This window comes from Pseudophryne corroboree, chromosome 8 (genome assembly GCF_028390025.1).
Source record: "Pseudophryne corroboree isolate aPseCor3 chromosome 8, aPseCor3.hap2, whole genome shotgun sequence".
NCBI lineage: Eukaryota > Metazoa > Chordata > Amphibia > Anura > Myobatrachidae > Pseudophryne > Pseudophryne corroboree.
The window spans coordinates 365,531,775-365,550,964 of NC_086451.1; the positions used below are offsets into that span (position 1 = coordinate 365,531,775).

Genomic DNA, 19,190 nt, shown 5'->3' on the forward strand with positions numbered 1-19,190 from the left:
CAAGTCTTGGGCTGCAAAAAGAAGGAATATCAGCAACATTGTGGTCATAAAGTACTACTGGTGCCTCCCTGTGTGTAGGTCCTGTGGGCAGCCATCCACTGGTATTCCGGCCCTGCCCATCCACTAGTAATAGCAATACCTTGCAGATAGACTGTGCCTTGCGCCAACGTAGAGCAAAGGGTTCTGAGTCAGTGGTGCCACTAGGGATTGCTCTGCCACTCACTAGGACAATCTAACCCAGTCCCCATCTTTTCCTCCAAAATATCATTTGCATCGGGGCTCCTATTCCCTTGCCTCTCCTCTCCTTCCAGTCATAAACTGCATAAGTACTGTACTACATACTCTATATTCCTGGTATAATCCAACTATAATCCAAATATAGTTAACACATACTGTAATAGAAAAAGTTCTATTATTAACCAAACAAGAAGCAGCATGACCAGTGAATATAAGATGTAGAAAATGGAATTAGACAAGAAAAGATTCAGCTTTGCTCGCATTTGTTACTGTACACTATTATTCTATCCTCCCTCTCACCTCAATCAATCAGTCACAAAAAGTGTATTGGGAATTTGCATCCTTGCAACACAAAAATAACCCAGAAAAGTAATTGATGTCACAATTTTGAAGTTCTATACTAAATCACATAGGTTTGACGTTAGCTAAATTGTTACTGATAAATGCCTTTATTAGTTCTGCAATCAGAATCTGAGATTTCTCTGAATGAAAACTGCCTTGAGGCTTTGTTGTTTCCGTTTGGCAAATGTACTAAAAACAAAATATCTTCCGAACCACGAAAATGCTTTTACTGTTACAAAATAAATTTTAAAGAAATATATATTGGTAAATAAATGGATCACCTCAGCTCCTTAGCAAATTCCTCTGCCCCTGCCCCAGCACCATCTCAACCTATTATACTTACCATCTCTTTCCCAGTCCTCTTCTCTCCCATCGCACATCACACCTTACACGCATGGTACACGCAGTGGAAGCTGGGACACGCACTATGCATGTACGGGTTGATGAGCATGTGTCACTCCCGCAGTTAGGTGATCTGATCACACAATCAAAGAAACAGGCCTGATTACCTAGATATATGACGTATCACGCTTCAATAACACCAAGTTTCAATTGGTCTGGAGAAAGGGGCTGACAGTTGGTCTGCCCACAACATTGTGTAACTACAGTATAAGATCCAAGGCCATAACTAGTGGTATGTAAGCAGTGCTGCTGCTCAGGGCACAGTGCCCTGGGTGGCAACACCATTACTGCCCCGTGGCTCCTGCGTTTGGCATGCAAGGTGCCTGGGATGGCACTCTGCTGCTAGTGGAGCTGACTAGAGGGTTCTTAGTATGCTCCATGCCATGGGTCTTCAACCTGCGGCCCTCCAGCAGTGCTCTTCTTTCTGGTGCCAGTGGCCACACCCCCTTAATGTGACATGTTTGGGGGCGGGGCTGACACAGGGTAGAAAATCACGTACTAGATCAGGCTTGTTTTCTGTCTAAACACTGCTGAGTTCTTGTGACTAACAGATTGAGACTTTAGGGCTTAATTCTGAGTTACACACCATTCCGAATGCAGACTCATCAAGTAATTTTTAGCAAACTGGGCATGCATCACAGGCTGTATTGAGAATGCCAATCAAGGTAAACAACAGGCGCTGGTATGGTGTATTTTAGCTGAGCAGCTACTTGGGAGGGGGTTAGTCAGGCCCCCTTAATACAGCCAACAAGAAATACAGTCAACAAGAAACTTATACACAATGGCATAAAAGTAGCACTGTATAAAGTACTCTACAGTTAAAGTACAATTACACATCACCAGGATGGAAATAAACGTTAAATGCTTAAAAGCAATTAAAAGAGCATATGAAAGAAATATAATTCATATATCATCATACCCTCCAACAATTTACACATAAAAATCAGTACAAATACGAAAAGGGGGCATGGCCACACGTAAAGGGGTGTGGCCACGCCCTTTTTCCTATACTTTCAATGGAAGTTTGGAGAGCCAAAAATCGGTACAGACCATAAAAAACAGTAGTGTAACTGCTAAAAAGGTACAGTTGGAGGGTATGTATCATATATCGGAGCAGATATCTCACCCATGCAGGGGTGGATTGGCCCACCAGGACACCATGACAGATTCCGTTGGGCCTGTCCCACATCCCCCTCAGCCAGGCCAATTCGCACTCAGGCTGGGCTGGCTCACACTGCTTCCAGTACTTGCGGTTCATTGGACCGCAATCCGGAAGTTAGGCTAGAAAGGACTTCCGGGTGCCACTAGCCATGAAAAGTGGTGAAGCTGTTCTACCAATGGGGGACCTGGAGCAAGTTAACCAGCCCAGCAGCATCCTCTCCCTGACCCCGGCCAAAGGTCTCTTCAATGAGCCCGGCCCTGGAGCAGCAGGATAGCGATGGTGGGAACCGGGGTCCCCATTACCCACAGAGAGGTTATTTTTAATTACTTTATTTGCATTATCATAATGGTGTAAGGGTTAAGGCATCCCCGGTCACAGTGTATGGTTTGGGGACTGGACAGGCAGCACTCACAGCCAGCCCTGGGACAATCTCTTAAGGAACGTCCTTCAGCCCTATAGCTGCCCAATGTCTATCCATGATGATGGGCCTATTTATGTAATGCAGTGACTGCATATGTAATGCAGTGGCTACGTATGTAATGCAGTGGCTACGTATGTAATGTGGTGGCTATGTATGTAATGTGGTGCTATTTGCATAATGAGGTGCTTTTGTGTAATGTGTTGATATACGTGTAGTGCGGTGCTATACGTGTAATGTGGTGCTATTCGTGTTATATGGTGCTATTTGTGTAATGCCGCGCTATATGTGTAGTGCGGTGCTATATGTAATAATGTGGTGGCCATGTATGTAATGTGGTGGCTATGTATGTAATCAGGGGTGGATTGGCCACTGGGGCAGATTCTGATGCGCTGGTCCCCGGTGTCTGTGTTTCACTACTTGTGTGTGCTCCCCTGTGCTGTATGTAGTGTGTGCTCCCCCTCCTTGTACTTTGAAACATACAGTATAATGTTAATAAAAGGGGGTTTGTAGAATGAAAAATTAATAACATCAGAAGTAGATTAAAGACATGACAGCAGTGTCAGACACTGAAAGTGGGCATGTCAGTCCTTGTATATTCAGATGTACAGATGTACATCAGGGAAGGGCATTGTAGCAGCATATGCATAAAGTCGTAAAGCAAAGGAGGCCCCAACTGTGTCTATCTCAGAATCAGGACCCCTGAGGAGTGACCCCGCCCTCTTGGAATACCCCTCCCCCTCAACAGTCTCCGCCCCCATTAGGGCTGCTTCCATAAATTTCCCGAGCTGGTGTTCGATCCCAATCCGCCCCTGCACCCATGACAGTGTTCATATATAGTATTAATGCATGTTTGATCCTGAAAAGAGACGGTTCCCATGAAAACCTCCGATGCCAGTATATACTGAAGTTGATATAGTCGATCAGACCATGAAGTATGCATACACTGCAACAAAAGTCGTAACCACTAGAGGAGGGGTCCCTTTGGTGTCAAGCTGTAAATGCTGAGTGCAGACTCCTCAATTGCATGCCACTGTAAGCAATGGTATGCTCCAAACCTGAATAAGAATGAAATAGTTCACAGCGAACTGGCTTTTCCTTTGTCAATTCCGAAAGCTAGTTCTGGCTCTTCAGGTCAGTATATCAGTCCAATGGGTGGTTTTGGGTTGGTGCTCCAATGCGTTTCGCTGCTTGGTACCTGCAGCTTTTTTTCAGGCTGCATGCACAGGTGTATATGCATCTTGGGGGGTCATTCAGAGCTGATCGCTGGGCAGCGATTTTTGCTGTCCTGCATTCAGATAGTCGCTGCCTACAGGGGGAGGGTATTTTCTCTGTGCAAGTGTGCGATCGCATGTGTAGCCGAGCTCTGTTCTCTGTGCAGCCCAGGACTTACTCAGCCTCTGTGATCACTTCAGGCTGAGGTAAAACACCCTCCCTGAAAACGATTGATCCTGCCTGCGTTTTTCCGGACACCCCCTGAAAATGGTCAGTTGCCACCCACAAACGCCCTATTCCTGTCAATCTCCTTGCGAACGCCCGTGCAAATGGATTCTTCGCACAATCCCATTGCTGACCAGCGATCCCCATTGCAGCCGTCCATCGCACCTGCGCATTGCAGTGCATGCGCAATTCGGATCTGAGCGCCCACTGTGCGAAAATACACAGCAGCGATCAGATCTGAAGGACCCCCGTGGTCTCTTCTGACTGGATGGGTATTATGGGGCAGTAACAGGGCATAAGCACATAAAATAAATTTGCTGTGAGCGCATCTTATTGCAAGCAGGGCCTTCTTACCTTTTTCTGTTTGTAATTATCTAGTCTCATTTTATTACAGTTTTGTTCCCTATTGTAAAGCGCAACTGAATATGCTGGAGCTATAACAATAAATGCCAATAAATATATGCTGAGTTATACATATACAGACATTTCATTCTGTTCGATTTTAGTTCAATCTCCTGCACCAAGGAAAGCTGAGGGCAGATGTTCCCATGGGACTCCTAATCACAGACACTGGACAAAATTACAACTATTATCAGGCCCTAATACGTTAATCCAAACCCCCACGCACACTGCATAGAACAAAGCATTCCTGAGTCAGCGTTCTGCCAGCTACACTGCAGTACGGATCCACAGTGGTCGGTGGTAGCAGATTTACCGCTATGCAAACAAAGTGGTCGCTTAGGGTCCGACAGGTACCAGAGACCCACCAACAGGGCTGACTCTGTGAAGGGGCACTGTTACTGTTGCTGACGTCCGGCACTGCACCACACTACAGTGTTCAAACTCCAAATAAACTACATATCCCAACTGTACTGTAGGCCTTATGCATATAAGGGGCACAACGACTGTGGCCATTATGTGTATAAGGAGCACTACTACTGTGGGCATTATGTGTATAAGGGGCACTACTATTGTGGGCAAATAAAGGGAACTACTGTGTGGTGTATTGTTTATAAGGAGTACTACTGTGTAGTGCAACCTGAATAAGGGGCACCATTGTGTGTCATAACATGAATAAGGGACACTAATACTGTATGTAGTGTAATATGAACCAGGGACGCTATGTGTGGTGTAATGTGAATAGGATTGTGCTGAGGGGGATTTGGCATACACTTACTGATTGGGGAGGGATTGTTTGAGGAAGGGGGCCCCAAATCAGTGCCTTGCTTAGGGACCAATGAGGTATAAATCTGTCTCTGGTTGTTGGGAAAGTTTCAGCCAGAACAACTAGCAAAGAGATGCTGCAACATCTGTATAATAATTAATAATAATAATTTTATTTATATAGCACTCTTTCTCCAATAGGACTCAAGGCGCTTGTATATTGCCAAGAATTGTCAGCAGGTCCTGGTGAAAGTGAAGGAGCTAGGTGGTGGTAGCAGAGATTATACTACTACAACTGGGGACACATTATTGTGTACAGTTCAAATATACAATGGTGAGTAGCTGGTTTGGCCAAATGACACCAATATGAATTTTCATTAATGACTAGTAGCTGATGAAACCAGCAAAACCCGAAAAGCATGGTGGAGTGGGATAACATATTAAGAACACACCAACAAACTATACCGTACATACATACAGTATATTACATATTACAGCAAACAACAATTTGTACCTTGTGTAACTGTGGCAGAGTTTCATTTTTCATCACAGAAAGTACATCTTCGCTTTGTTAAAATAGTTTAGAAAAGAAAGTGAACATGCAAAAGAATATTTCAGAACCAAACAATAATTAGAATAAGCTTCCAAGTAAAAGGGATAAAAAGTCAATACATGATTCTATTTTTGTTTGGTAATAAAATGAAATCTCTATTAAAAAGTAAATGCAAAGTTGCCATGGTGATGTGAGTCAATCTGAACAGTGATCTTTTGTTTTCTTTATATTATAGAATTACAACACTGGTAGACATAAAACTGCATGAGTCAATCAACACTTTTCGTACTTTAATTGTACAGTTGAATTTACTTATTACACATTTGAAGGTTATAAGAGACTTAAATGATGGCACAGATTACAGAAGCCAGAGTTCTCTCTAAGAGAAGAGATGAATGTAAAATTTGCACAAAAATGTAATGTAAAAGAAAAGAGACATTCTGGGAGCATTCACTATAACCATTAATAATAAGATGATGAATAAACAGTAGTACACATTAAATTTGATAATTGGTACAAGTGTCCACATACCACATATCTGAAATGTCGAATACCCCACCACAAAAGCCCTCCTCCAGGGACAGTAACCAAACATCTGGCATCCACAGAATAAAACTGTTCTTTGAAGAGTCCAGCAAGTTGGAAAATGTCCTACCAGACCAATGCAGCACCAACCTGCACGTTTCCCCTCGGCCAGCACCCCATCCTGCAGCTATACTCTCTCCCAGAGATGCCATCCCACCTCATGTCTCCCAGTCATTGCCTACACTAGAGCTGAGAGCGACACCACTGGTCACCTCCAAACAGCCTAACTACCCACTGTAAGAGTAGCTGGCTTGCTTATGCCGTAGCTTCCACCAGTTATCCTCACATGATCTTTAATAGGAGCAGTCTCACATGTGCAGTAGCTCCAAATGCAGCCATATCATGGCAATGTAGAGATAAAGACAAGTATCTCCTTCTCATACAAAAAATTTTTTGTCAGGTGGCAGGGGCATGGGGTTTTTGGGTACTCAGAACCCTCCCCCCTGAGTGCACCAATGAGTGTTTTGCTTTTACCATCAGTGCCACTTAAAATTTTGAGGTCAAAGTAAAGTCAACCCAAAAACCTCGATATACCTTATTGGCTGAGGGTGATAAAAATATTACAATTAATATTATGACCATAAAATGGTTGATTGACTGATGCATGTGGATTATGGTGGTCATTCCGAGTTGATCGCAGCCAGTAACTTTTTGCTGCTGCTGCGATCAACTAGTCCACGCCTATGGGGGAGTGTATTTTAGCTTAGCAGGGCTGCGATCGCTTGTGCAGCCCTGCTAAGCTAAAAAATTTTCAAGCAGAACAAGACTAGGCCTGGACATACTTACCCTGTGCGACGATCTCAGCGATGTTGGGGCTGGCTTTGATGTCAGACATCCGCCCTCCGTTCTCCTGGACACGCCTGCGTTTTCTTCACCACTCCCCGAAAACGGCAGGCAACGGTCTGGTGACTCCCAGGAACGCCTTCTTTCTGTCAATCTTCTTGCGGTCGCCTCTGCGACCGCTTTCTTCGTACGCGACGTAACCCGGCGACCCCTGTTGCCAGGCAACGACACGCGTGTGCAGTGTGACCGCCGCGCATGCACATTCCAAACCCGTTCGCACCGGAATGACCCCCTATGTTCTTTGTAGGAAACACAAGGAAGAATTAAAATATGAAAAAAGTAATGTGTCCCAATGTCATATTCTAATAGGTAACATTGTGAAACGTCATAGTCTAGTGAACTTTGTCAACATAATATAAATATGCACTTTTATAAACAATACAAGTTCCAGGAACGTTGGGCTCCAAGCCCTGATTCTAACTATTCTATTCATTCTTTTGCCCTCAAATATACATCTGTGTAGAAGATGCTCTTGTCCATGGGCCAGATTCTTGGAGAGGGTGGGTTAAGATGGCTGGTGTACAAGAACGCCATCTAGTGGATGGGATATCAACTGGCAACATAAATCAATAAATTCTTAAAATTGTTTTAGCATTTTATCTCACTTGTATCTCTACCACAGAAGTTGGCAACTATAAGAACGAGATATATTTCATTGACCCCTGCAAAATGGAACTTTTCAAAGCTTGGGGGTGTTTAGTATTTCCCCACATTACATCAGATGAATCTGGGGCAGACTCAGCCAAAAACATAGACAAGGTTCCTCTATTAACCTTAGCAACACACATCATCACGTGGGGCTCAGTTGGGTAACATATTGTAAAGCAAATGTTTACATGAATGTCAATTTAATATTCCTGATATTATGTTATATTGCTCAATACACTACATAATAAATTCTTATTAAGCTTTAGAACTCCTGTTGCCATGACAACATGTTCTGGATGCAAACTAAAAATCTATGCCACCTTCTGTGCAGTACAGTACCTGTCTTTAATGTAATGGGGGCTCTAGTTTTCAGTCTCATGCATAGCTTCAGTATTTTATAAAGAAGATTTTTTTATGAATCTGAGTTTTTAATAAAGAAAAATAAGTTGTCCATTTTTTCAGTTTATTCTTGTTTTCAGCATGTATTGTATGCATATTTAGGACATGTTTTATCCTCTCACTTTCCCTTATTTTAATGCATATTCATTGTATGATTAAATACCTAAACTTAAAGCCATAGGAGTCAGTTCTGGCCATGCTGGAGTTTCCACAATATATGTTTATGACACCAACCGTGCTTAAGCATACTGTAGCATTTTTCAGTCACATGGGACAGGGTTAACGAGAGTACCCACAGGTATTTGTAAAAGTCTCCTTTACATAATTCTACCAATAATAATCATTTCAGTTATTATTCTGCAAATTAAAATCTGTTTATAGGTATATTACACAAATAATGCCATTATAATTGCTGAGTTCTGATGTCATCACTGTTAATTAGAAATAGTGCAGTTTCCTTAGTCGTTACAAGCATTAAAAGCCAAGTTGGATTTTTATGCTCTACATAAAAAGACTTACTGTACACTACAACATTTTATATTTTCACAGAGGCGTATCTACCCATTGGCCAGGGCAGCACTTTTGTCCCCCTTCCCCTGGTATTTCCTCACCTGTCCGAGAACAACCACGGCAGGCAGCACCGGCAGCCAAGGTAATTGGCACCGGGGTCCGGCACGGCACCGCATTACAATAAAGAAAACTGCATAAACTACAGTACCCAGCAGCCCTTGCTGCTGGAGCTCACAGAAGCAAGGGCTGCTGGGAGCTGTAGTTTATGCAGAGTTTTCTTTATTGTAATGCGGTCTGGTGCCGGACACAGTGGCTTCCTCCTCTCCCTACGTGTGACACCAGCAGGACAGCAACTTGGTTGTTGAAATCAGCAATTCAGCTCTGCTGTCTCCGTTCTGCTCGGCTTACTCATGTGATTGGTGAACTCTGCTGTAGGGCCTGGCTTCTGCTGGGGTTGGTAAGAAGATCCGCCTTCAGATCTCTCTCTCTCTCTCTCTCTCTCTCTCTCTCTCTCTCTCTCTCTCTCTCTCTCTCTCTCTCTCTCTCTCTCTCTCTCTCTCTCTCTCTCTCTCTCCTCTTTCTCTCTGTGGGCGGGATGTACTAACCTCCGCCGCTGCATTAATTGCCGTTTTCTCTGTGATCTGAGTCACCACTCTGCTGCCCATCACTACCCCTTAGCTCCCCGTCTGCTTTCTCGTCTTCTCTCCCTCCTCATCACCGCCGCGGCCACTGAGTTCTCCTATCGCCGTAGAGCTTGCTCTGAGCTGCGCTCCCCCTGGCCGTTGGCACATGTCACTGCTTTTCCGGCCAGGGGGAGCGCAAAGCGAGCTCTACGGCTATAGGAGAACTCAGTGGCCATGGCGGTGATGAGGAGGGAGAGTAGAAGGGAAAGCAGATGGGGAGCTTAAGGGTAGCAGAGAAAACAGCAATTACCGCGGCGGCGGAGGTTAGTACATCGCGACCTATATCCCTGACACCCTTTCTCTTTCTCTCTCTCTGACACCCTCTATCTTTCTCTCACTCCTCTCTTACTCCCTGATACTCTCTCTCTCTCTCTCTCTCTCTCTCTCTCTCTCTCTCTCTCTCTCTCTCTCTCTCTCTCTCTCTCTCTCTCTCTCTCTCTCTCTCTCTCTCTCTCTCTCACCTTGTATGTATTTCTCCCACTACCCTCTCTCTCTTGCTAACCTAGCAGTGACAGCAGAATTAATTTTATTGGTCGGGGTCCCCACACCTTAGTTGTCCTGGGGCCCCCACTAGCCTCTATCCGGCCCTGACATGAAGCATCAGTGCTGCAGTAACAGAACTAGAAGGGCGGATCATTGTACAAGGTGCTGCTTTTTATTGTATAGTATGCAGCCAAGGTTATCACTATCGGGGCCAGCTTTGGTGTATTAATGGCTTGCCCTGACATACTGTAGATACACAGCAGTGCTATTTTTCATGGTGGTGAGCTCCTCTCCTGTGATCAGCCACCTTACAGTATGTTCAGCTCAGCCAAATTTGGGATCAGTCAATGGCTGATTTGTCCCTCTTCCTCCCCTCATGCCATATATCTGCCCAGCAATGCGTCTTCCTCTATTATCACCGGAGCCACCATTTGTATTGATAGGGAAAAAGGGCAAGTCTCTGCACAGTTCAGCAGACACAGGCCATTTACATGCAAGTGTATTGGGGGCACTGTGTGGCATATAATGTGCATTGTGGGCACTGAGGGGCATATAATGTGCAGTGGGGCACTGTGTGGCATAACATGTGCAACTCTACCTATGATGACGGCATGGGTGCCCCCAAAAATATGACTGGCAGGGGTTTGTATGTTTACATGGGTGCTGTCTCAGCAAATTGAATATATATCTCCAAATGCCCTGCATACAGTATGTGTGTGTGTGTGTGTGTGTGTGTGTGTGTATATAAATATATATATATATATATATATATATATATATATATATATATATATAAGAGATATAAATATATAAAAGAGATGTGTACCGGAAATTTTTCGGGTTTTGTGTTTGGATTCGGTTCCGCGGGCGTGTTTTGGATTCGGACGCGTTTTGGTAAACCTCCCTGAAATTTTTTTGTCGGATTCGGGGGTGTTTTGGATTCGGGTTTTTTTTTTTTTTTTTAAATAACCCTCAAAAACAGCTTAAATCATAGAATTTGGGGGTAATTTTGATCCCACAATATTATTAACCTCAATAACCACACTTTCCAATAATTTCCAGTCTATTCTGAACACCTCACACCTCACAATATTATTTTTAGTCCTGAAATTTGCACCAAGGTCGCTGGATGACTAAGCTCAGCGACCCAAGTGGCCGACACAAACACCTGGCCCATCTAGGAGTGGCACTGCAGTGTCAGACAGGATGGCACTTAAAAAATTAGCCCCAAACATCACATGATGCAGGGATAAATAAAGAAAAAAAGAGGTGCAAGATGGAATTGTCCTTGGGCCCTCCCACCCACCCTTATGTTGTATATACAGGAAATGCACACTTTAACAAACCCACAGGGTCTGACACACAACTGTGGCTGAAATGACTGGTTGGTTTGGGCCCCCACCAAAAAAGAAGCAATCTCTCCTTGCACAAACTGGCTCTACAGAGGCAAGATGTCCACCTCCTCCTCATCGTCCAATTCATCACCCCTTTCACTGTGTACATCCCCCTCCTCACAGAGTATTAATTCGTCCCCACTGGAATCCACCATCTCAGGTCCCTGTATACTTTCTGGAGGCAATTGCTGGTGAATGTCTCCACGAAGGAATTAATTATATTTCATTTTGATGAAAATCATCTTCTCCACATTTTCTGGAAGTAACCTCGTACGCCGATTGCTGACAAGGTGAGCGGCTGCACTAAACACTCTTTCAAAATACACACTGGAGGGGGGGCAACTTAGGTAAAATAAAGCCAGTTTGTGCAAGGGCCTCCAAATTGCCTCTTTTTCCTGCCAGTATACATACGGACTGTCTGACATGCCTACTTGGATGCTGTCACTCATATAATCCTCCACCATTCTTCCAAAATGTAGTGCTCTGATTTCAACAGATTGACCACCCGTGAATCCTGGTTAAGCGAATTAAGGGCTCCATCCACAAGTCCCACATGCCTAGCGGAATTGCTCCGTTTTAGCTCCTCCTTCAATCTCTCCAGCTGCTTCTGCAAAAGCCTGATGAGGGGAATGACCTGACTCAGGCTGGCAGTGTCTGAACTGACTTCACATGTGACAAGTTCAAAGGGTTGCAGAACCTTGCACAACGTTGAATTCATACTCCACTGCGCTTGAGTCAGGTGCATTCCCCCTCCTTTGCCTATATCATTGCAGATGTATAGGCTTAAATGGCCTTTTGCTGCTCCTCCATCCTCTGAAGCATATAGAGGGTTGAATTCCACCTCGTTACCACCTCTTGCTTCAGTTGATGGCGGGGCAAGTTCAGGAGTGTTTGCTGGTGCTCCAGTCTTCGGCACGTGGGGGCTGAATGCCAAAAGTGGCCCGCAATTCTTTGGGCCACCGACAGCATCTCTTGCACGCCTCTGTCGTTTTTTTAATAATTCTGCACCACCAAAGTCAATGTATGTGCAAAACATGGGACGTGCTGGAATTTGCCCACATGTAATGCACGCACAATATTGGTGGTGTTGTCCGATGTCACAAATCCCCAGGAGAGTCCAATTGGGGTAAGCCATTCTGCGATGATGTTCCTCAGTTTCCCTAAGAGGTTGTCAGCTGTGTGCGTATTATGGAAAGCGGTGATACAAAGCGTAGCCTGCCTAGGAATGAGTTGGTGTTTGCGAGATGCTGCTACTGGTGCCGCCGCTGCTGTTCTTGCTGCGGGAGGCAATACATCTACTCAGTGGGCTGTCACAGTCATATAGCCCTGAGTCTCCCCTGCTCCACTTGTCCACATGTCCGTGGTTAAGTGGACATTGGGTACAACTGCATTTTTTAGGACACTGATGACTCTTTTTCTGATGTCTGTGTACATTCTCTGTGTCAAGAAAAAAGAACCAAAACGTGCGCAAAAGGAAGAGCCAATCAAAAATTATTTAGATTAATTATTATTTTTATTTTTATTAAATATTATTATTTGCAATTATTACCAAATAAATTAATTATAAATGTATTCCTTAGAGTGACCACAATAGAATATTGAAAATAATATTAAAATGAATAAAATAACACAATCATGAAATATATAACCATCTAGTTAATTTCTCGTAGATGGTTTAGTATTCCAGGAAACCAATAATGGATACAAATATATAGAACCCTGAAAAACACTGGCTGGCCAGCCTTAATTAATATTTAATAAATTGTGCACAAAAATGTATCAAAAATCAATGAAATATACAAAAGGAAGATGTATTGCCTGTAGGATATCATAAAATTGCATATAAAATAAAAATAAAAAATAAAAACTCAGAGTTCTTCCAATAACGATCTAAACTGGTAGTGGTTAGCCGTTATATATGTATCCAAAAGTCTCGTATGGCTCATTAGCTCTTAACCTCGTACGGCTGCTGATGTGAATAATAAATGTTTGAGCAAATGAATAGAAAACAGTCCCGTCCTTTTAACCAATATTATTGAAAAGTCTCGATAAAGGCACCTATCCTTAAGCAGCCGTTAGTGTGGGCAGCCAATGCCGTAGAATTATAGTCCCGTATTTAAGATGATTAATATATATAAAAAAATATATATAAAATGGGATACTAAAACAAAGTCCCAAATCGCTCAAATAGCCCCTAGCCTAGTGAGGCCATAGGTGTAGGTGGCTAAAATGACGGGATAGTGTATAAATAAATGAGACCCCGTCTCACTCGTAGCAATCTCACCCGTGCCAGTGAATGCAGCAGTCGTCTCACTCGTAGCAATCTCACCCGTACCAGTGAATGCAGAAGCCGTCTCACTTGTAGCAATCTCACCCGTGCCAGTGAATGCTGTAGCCGTCCGACCGACCGGATATTCACCGGACCTCCGCCGTTTCCAATCCACAAGCCGTGCTGCGCTGCCAAACTTTTCGTTTGCTCACCTTGACAAAGGGGTGGGATACACCCCGAAACGTTGGATTGCAAATTGTTACCATGACCGATTAAAAGCACTTTATTGCACCTTTTAAACCAGACTCCGAGTGCCGCTGTATGGAATGGAATGGCTGCTTGTAATGAATTTTCAGAGGGCACCGGAGCACAGTAGTACAAATAGGTGAGTGCCGATCCGTTTGCATCAACTATATATATATATATATATATATAAAGGTACTCGCTTTTCCAGCTCATTGGAAAAAGCAAAACAGGAAAGCACTCACGGTTTAGATGAGAAAACGAAGAAGATTTATTCCATATCAAGGCGACAAGTGTACATACAGGCACAGCCCAACAGCTGTTTCAACCGATACAGGTCTTCCTCAGGGGCTATCTGAGCAGTGTCTGGCACAGGGATATAAACATGAATTGGTGCCAAAACAGCAAAAATCCAGCATCCAATGGGAGGAGATGGAGGCGGGACAAGCCCTGTATTGTTATTATTTTTTTGTGAGACTACTATACCATGGAAGCCAATAACCAATTGGCTGACACCACTTGTTATCATAAAATTGGCCATGACCCTACAGGAAGCTACAAAGTTGAGATAGATTCCATCATTCAGGTGGGACTCAATAATGGATTTATCAACAAGAGCACAGCAGAATTCATGACCACTGCACACCCCAGGATACCCTTTTTGTACACACTCCCGAAAATTCATAAATCTCTCTCCCAGCCTCCAGGACGACCAATTATATCAGCAAGGGGGTCCCTCTGTCAACCTCTATCTCAAGTAGTTGATTTTTACCTACAGCCATTGGTTAAGCAAACAGCCAGCTTCATTGAAGACACCTCCGATTTCTTGCGGAAACTTTAAACAGTACGTAATATTACCTAAAGGATGCCCATGCTATAGTCCGAGGCCATGAGTGGTCAAGTGATAAAAGTACAGCACCCAGTATTCCCAGACCGTCTCCAGAACTGGTACTGACTGGGCCCAACACTGCTTAGTTTCCAAGATCGGACGGAATTGGACGTCGTCCAGTGTGGTATGGCTGTAGAAAACACTAGAATTCCACATCAAGAGCTGGCAAATGCCTATCTGTAACTGGGCAATGCTGGTGGTGATGGCAGAAAGGTGCCATAGCAGCAAAGTCACTCCCACAACCCATGAGGAATGCAAGATAAGTAATCGCATCAATACATCATGCACAATCACTGACACACGGCGGTGTCAAGGGGCTCAAGCAAAAAACTTAGTAGGTGAAAATGCATAATACTGGACACACGGCGGTGTCAAAAGAAATGAAACCAACAAAAGCAAGGGCTAGATCGCTTCACAAGAAACAACCCAACCTAAAGTCTTCATTAAGACCATTGGGAGTCAAAGTGTGTAGTCTGTGAATCCACTGGAGTTCTCTTTGTAGTAACAGCCTGTCTCGGTCACCTCCCCGCTGGAGTGGTGGTATCTGGTCTATAATGCAACATTTAAGTTGATTGACCGTATGCTGTACCTCTTTGAAGTGTCTTGCAACTGGTAAGTTCGTGAAGTCTCTCATGGAATCTGTGGATGCAAGACATTTCTTAATAAAGGAGCGATGTTGGCTGAGTCGTTCTTTAAGCATTCTGCTGGTCTTGCCAACATACAGTCGATTGCATGGACATTTGAGAACATAGATAAACAAAGCGGCTGTTGCAATCCAAACTCTGTTTATTTGAATAATCCTTATTGTCAGATGGATTGATGAAGCGGTTGCCCAATAACAGGAATGAACAGTTGGAGCATCCCGTGCATCTATAAACCCCAGGTTTTTTCGTAAGCCAATTAGACGTTCTATTAGTCTTTCTTTGAGAAAAATCAGTCTTGACTAGAAGGTCCTTCAAATTAGGACCCCGTCTGTAGGCAAATCTGGGAATCAAGGAAAGGTCTTTGGTGAGCACTGGATCACTCGCAATCAAGTGCCAGTGTTCCCGAATTTTGTTGCGGATAAAGCCAGAGGCTGTGGTGAACATACTGCTGAAATTTAACCTGTCTTGCTCCATATCAGCAGGACGAACTTTTTTATGTAAAGCATCTTCTCTCTTAATCTGTTCGATCCTAGATAGAGGTCATCTATCTCCTTCCTGGGATAGCCTCTGTCAAGAAATCGTTGACACATGGACTCCAATGCAGCCGGGATGGCCGTGGGATCCGAGGTAATGCGAGTCACCCGCAGTAGTTGTGAAAAGGGTAGCCCTCTTTTAAGGGGAGCCGGATGGAAGCTTGAATGTAACAGCAAAGTATTTCTATCTGATTCCTTGCTGTAAATGTACGTCAAAAGTTTGTTGTTCTCCTTTTTGATGGAAACATCCAAGAAGTTGATGTGTGTTCTGCTGAAAGTCAGACTAAATCTAATTGTTCCTGGAATTGAATTAAGTTCATTGATGAATGCCAAAAGTTTCTCTTCGCTGCCTTGCCAAATGAAAAATAAGTCATAAATGTAGCGAACAGAAAATGACAAAAATAGACCAAAACGAGGATTACCAGAGATATGCACCTGTTCATAGGCCGCCATGAATATATTGGCGTAAGATTGTGCCATATTCGAACCCATAGCGGTCCCCTGTTTCTGTAAATAAAAGCAATTTTCGAAGAGGAAATAATTCTTATTGAGAATTACATCAATGAGCAACAACAAAAAAGACACCGGTGGGCCGAAATAGGCATCATTGTCCGTAAGCAGTTCTCTGCATGCTCCCATTCCTTGTGAGTGAGGAATGTTTGCGTAGAGACTCGAGACATCATGAGTCACCAACCGGGTGTCATCAGTAATATTACGTACTGTTTAAAGTTTCCGCAAGAAATCGGAGGTGTCTTCAATGAAGCTGGCTGTTTGCTTAACCAATGGCTGTAGGTAAAAATCAACTACTTGAGATAGAGGTTGACAGAGGGACCGCCTTGCTGATATAATGGGTCATCCTGGAGGCTGGGAGAGAGATTTATGAATTTTCGGGAGTGTGTACAAAAAGGGTATCCTGGGGTGTGCAGTGGTCATTAATGCTTTTATTAACAGAAACAGGGGACCGCTATTGGTTCGAATATGGTGCCATCTTACGCCAATATATTCATAGCGGCCTATGAACAGGTGCATATCTCTGGTAATCCTCGTTTTGGTCAATTTTTGTCATTTTATGTTCGCTACATTTATGACTTATTTTTCATTTGGCAAGGCAGCGAAGGGAAACTTTTGGCATTCATCAATGCACTTAATTCAATTCCAGGAACAATTAGATTTAGTCTGACTTTCAGCAGAGCACACATCAACTTCTTGGATGTTTCCATCAAAAAGGAGAACAACAAACTTTTGACGTACATTTACAGCAAGGAATCAGATAGAAATACTTTGCTGTTACATTCAAGCTTCCATCCGGCTCCCCTTAAAAGAGGGCTACCCTTTTCACAACTACTGCGGGTGATTCACATTACCTCGGATCCCACGGCCATCCCGGCTGCATTTGAGTCCATGTGTCAACGATTTCTTGACAGAGGCTATCCCAGGAAGTAGATAGATGACGCTCTATCTAGGATCGGACAGATTAAGAGAGAAGATGCTTTACATAAAAAAGTTCGTCCTGCTGATATGGAGCAAGACAGGTTAAATTTCAGCAGTATGTTTACCACAGCCTCTGGCTTTATCCGCAACAAAATTCGGGAACACTGGCACTTGATTGCGAGTGATCCAGTGCTCACCAAAGACCTTTCCTTGATTCCCAGATTTGTACAGACGGGGTCCTAATTTGAAGGACCTTCTAGTCAAGACTGATTTTTCTCAAAGAAAGACTAATAGAACGTCTAATTGGCTTACGAAAAAACCTGGGGTTTATAGATGCACGGGATGCTCCAACTGTTCATTCCTGTTATTGGGCAACCGCTTCATCAATCCATCTGACAATAAGGATTATTCAATTAAACAGAGTTTGGATTGCAACAGCCGCTTTGTTGTCTATGTTCTCAAATGTCCATGCAATCGACTGTATGTTGGCAAGACCAGCAGAATGCTTAAAGAACAATTCAGCCAACATCGCTCCTCTATTAAGAAATGTCTTGCATCCACAGATTCCATGAGAGACTTCACGAACTTACCAGTTGCAAGACACTTCAAAGAGGCACAGCATACGGTCAATCAACTTAAATGTTGCATTATAGACCAGATAACAGCACTCCAGCGGGGAGGTGACCGAGACAGGCTGTTACTACAAAGAGAACTCCAGTGGATTCACAGACTACACACTTTGACTCCCAATGGTCTTAATGAAGACTTTAGGTTGGGTTGTTTCTTGTGAAGCGTTCTAGCCCTTGCTTTTGGAAACTAAGCAGTGTTGGGCCCAGTCAGTATCAGTTCTGGAGACAGTCTGGGAATACTGGGTGCTGTACTTTTATCACTTGACCACTCATGGCCTCGGACTATAGCATGGGCATCCTTTAGTTATCTCTGTTTATTCTGCGTTCTTGTGCTCCCACCCCCTATCCCTTGGCATCATTTACCCTTCCGTTTAATGCACTACCTTCGATCCATCCAATATCTGCACACAGTGGGTTCTACCTTAATTCCATTTATTTTCTTTCTTTTTATATTTCACTTAGGTGCTCTATCCACAGGGATGCTGATAGCGTCCTGCCACATCTTTGCCCCTATGGGATTTTCCTTCATTTTCCTGTTCTTCTGCCGCTGTTTAGTTTTTGCTCTGCTGGGCACCTGAATATTGTCCATTGACACTTTCCAATGTCATCCACCACCATTTGTGCCATTAACTGCGGCTGTCATTTCTGATATATGATTGAGTTAGACCTATTGGTCCATTTAATGCCTACAATGCCTTAATGATCGTTATTGCTTCAGGGATCTGTCCATACGGGACAGTTTACGGCTATTGTTTGACACCTTTTTATCAGCGACACCCAGCGGAGCGCATTCTCTTATTTGCATCTTGCATTTTGCATTGGTTATTCTTTTTGATTATGCATTGTGCATTGTGTGATTATGTAGTATATGTTTTTTTCTCTTTCAGCGCTATATTGTACACTTTTTTATGTCATGCCACGTTCCATGTATTGTTATATACCGTGTGCAGCCTACACTGTCCCTGTCCCCTGTGCAGGCTCAGTGTTGTCTGTGCTGGTGTCCCCCTCCTCGCACACAGCGCACCAGAGCCGTTGCCAGGGACGGCGCCAGCTTTGTTTACATTAGCGATGACACGACGGAGTTGGAGAGCCGGGGGAGCCGCGGGCTGTGCCTGTTTGTACACTTGTCGCCTTGATATAGAATAAATCTTCTTCGTTTTCTCACACACAAAAAAAAAAATAATAATAATAATACAGGGCTTGTCCCGCCTCCCTCTCCTCCCATTGGATGCTGATTTTTGCTGTTTTGGCGCCAATTTATGTTTATATCCCTGTGCCAGACACTGCTC

General features: G+C 43.7%; 1 long non-coding RNA gene and 1 pseudogene across 1 annotated transcript in view; one reads left to right on the forward strand and one right to left on the reverse strand.

Moving 5' to 3' along the window:
- Nucleotides 1-5,354: 5,354 nt before the first annotated feature.
- Nucleotides 5,355-19,190, forward strand: part of LOC134947810 (uncharacterized) — a 67,912-nt gene continuing 54,076 nt past the window's right edge. The window contains exon 1 of the long non-coding RNA XR_010182791.1: nucleotides 5,355-5,499. This is a non-coding gene — a long non-coding RNA (uncharacterized LOC134947810). The remainder of the gene's footprint in view (nucleotides 5,500-19,190) is intronic.
- On the reverse strand, nucleotides 14,683-14,802 carry LOC134950098 (5S ribosomal RNA; annotated as a pseudogene).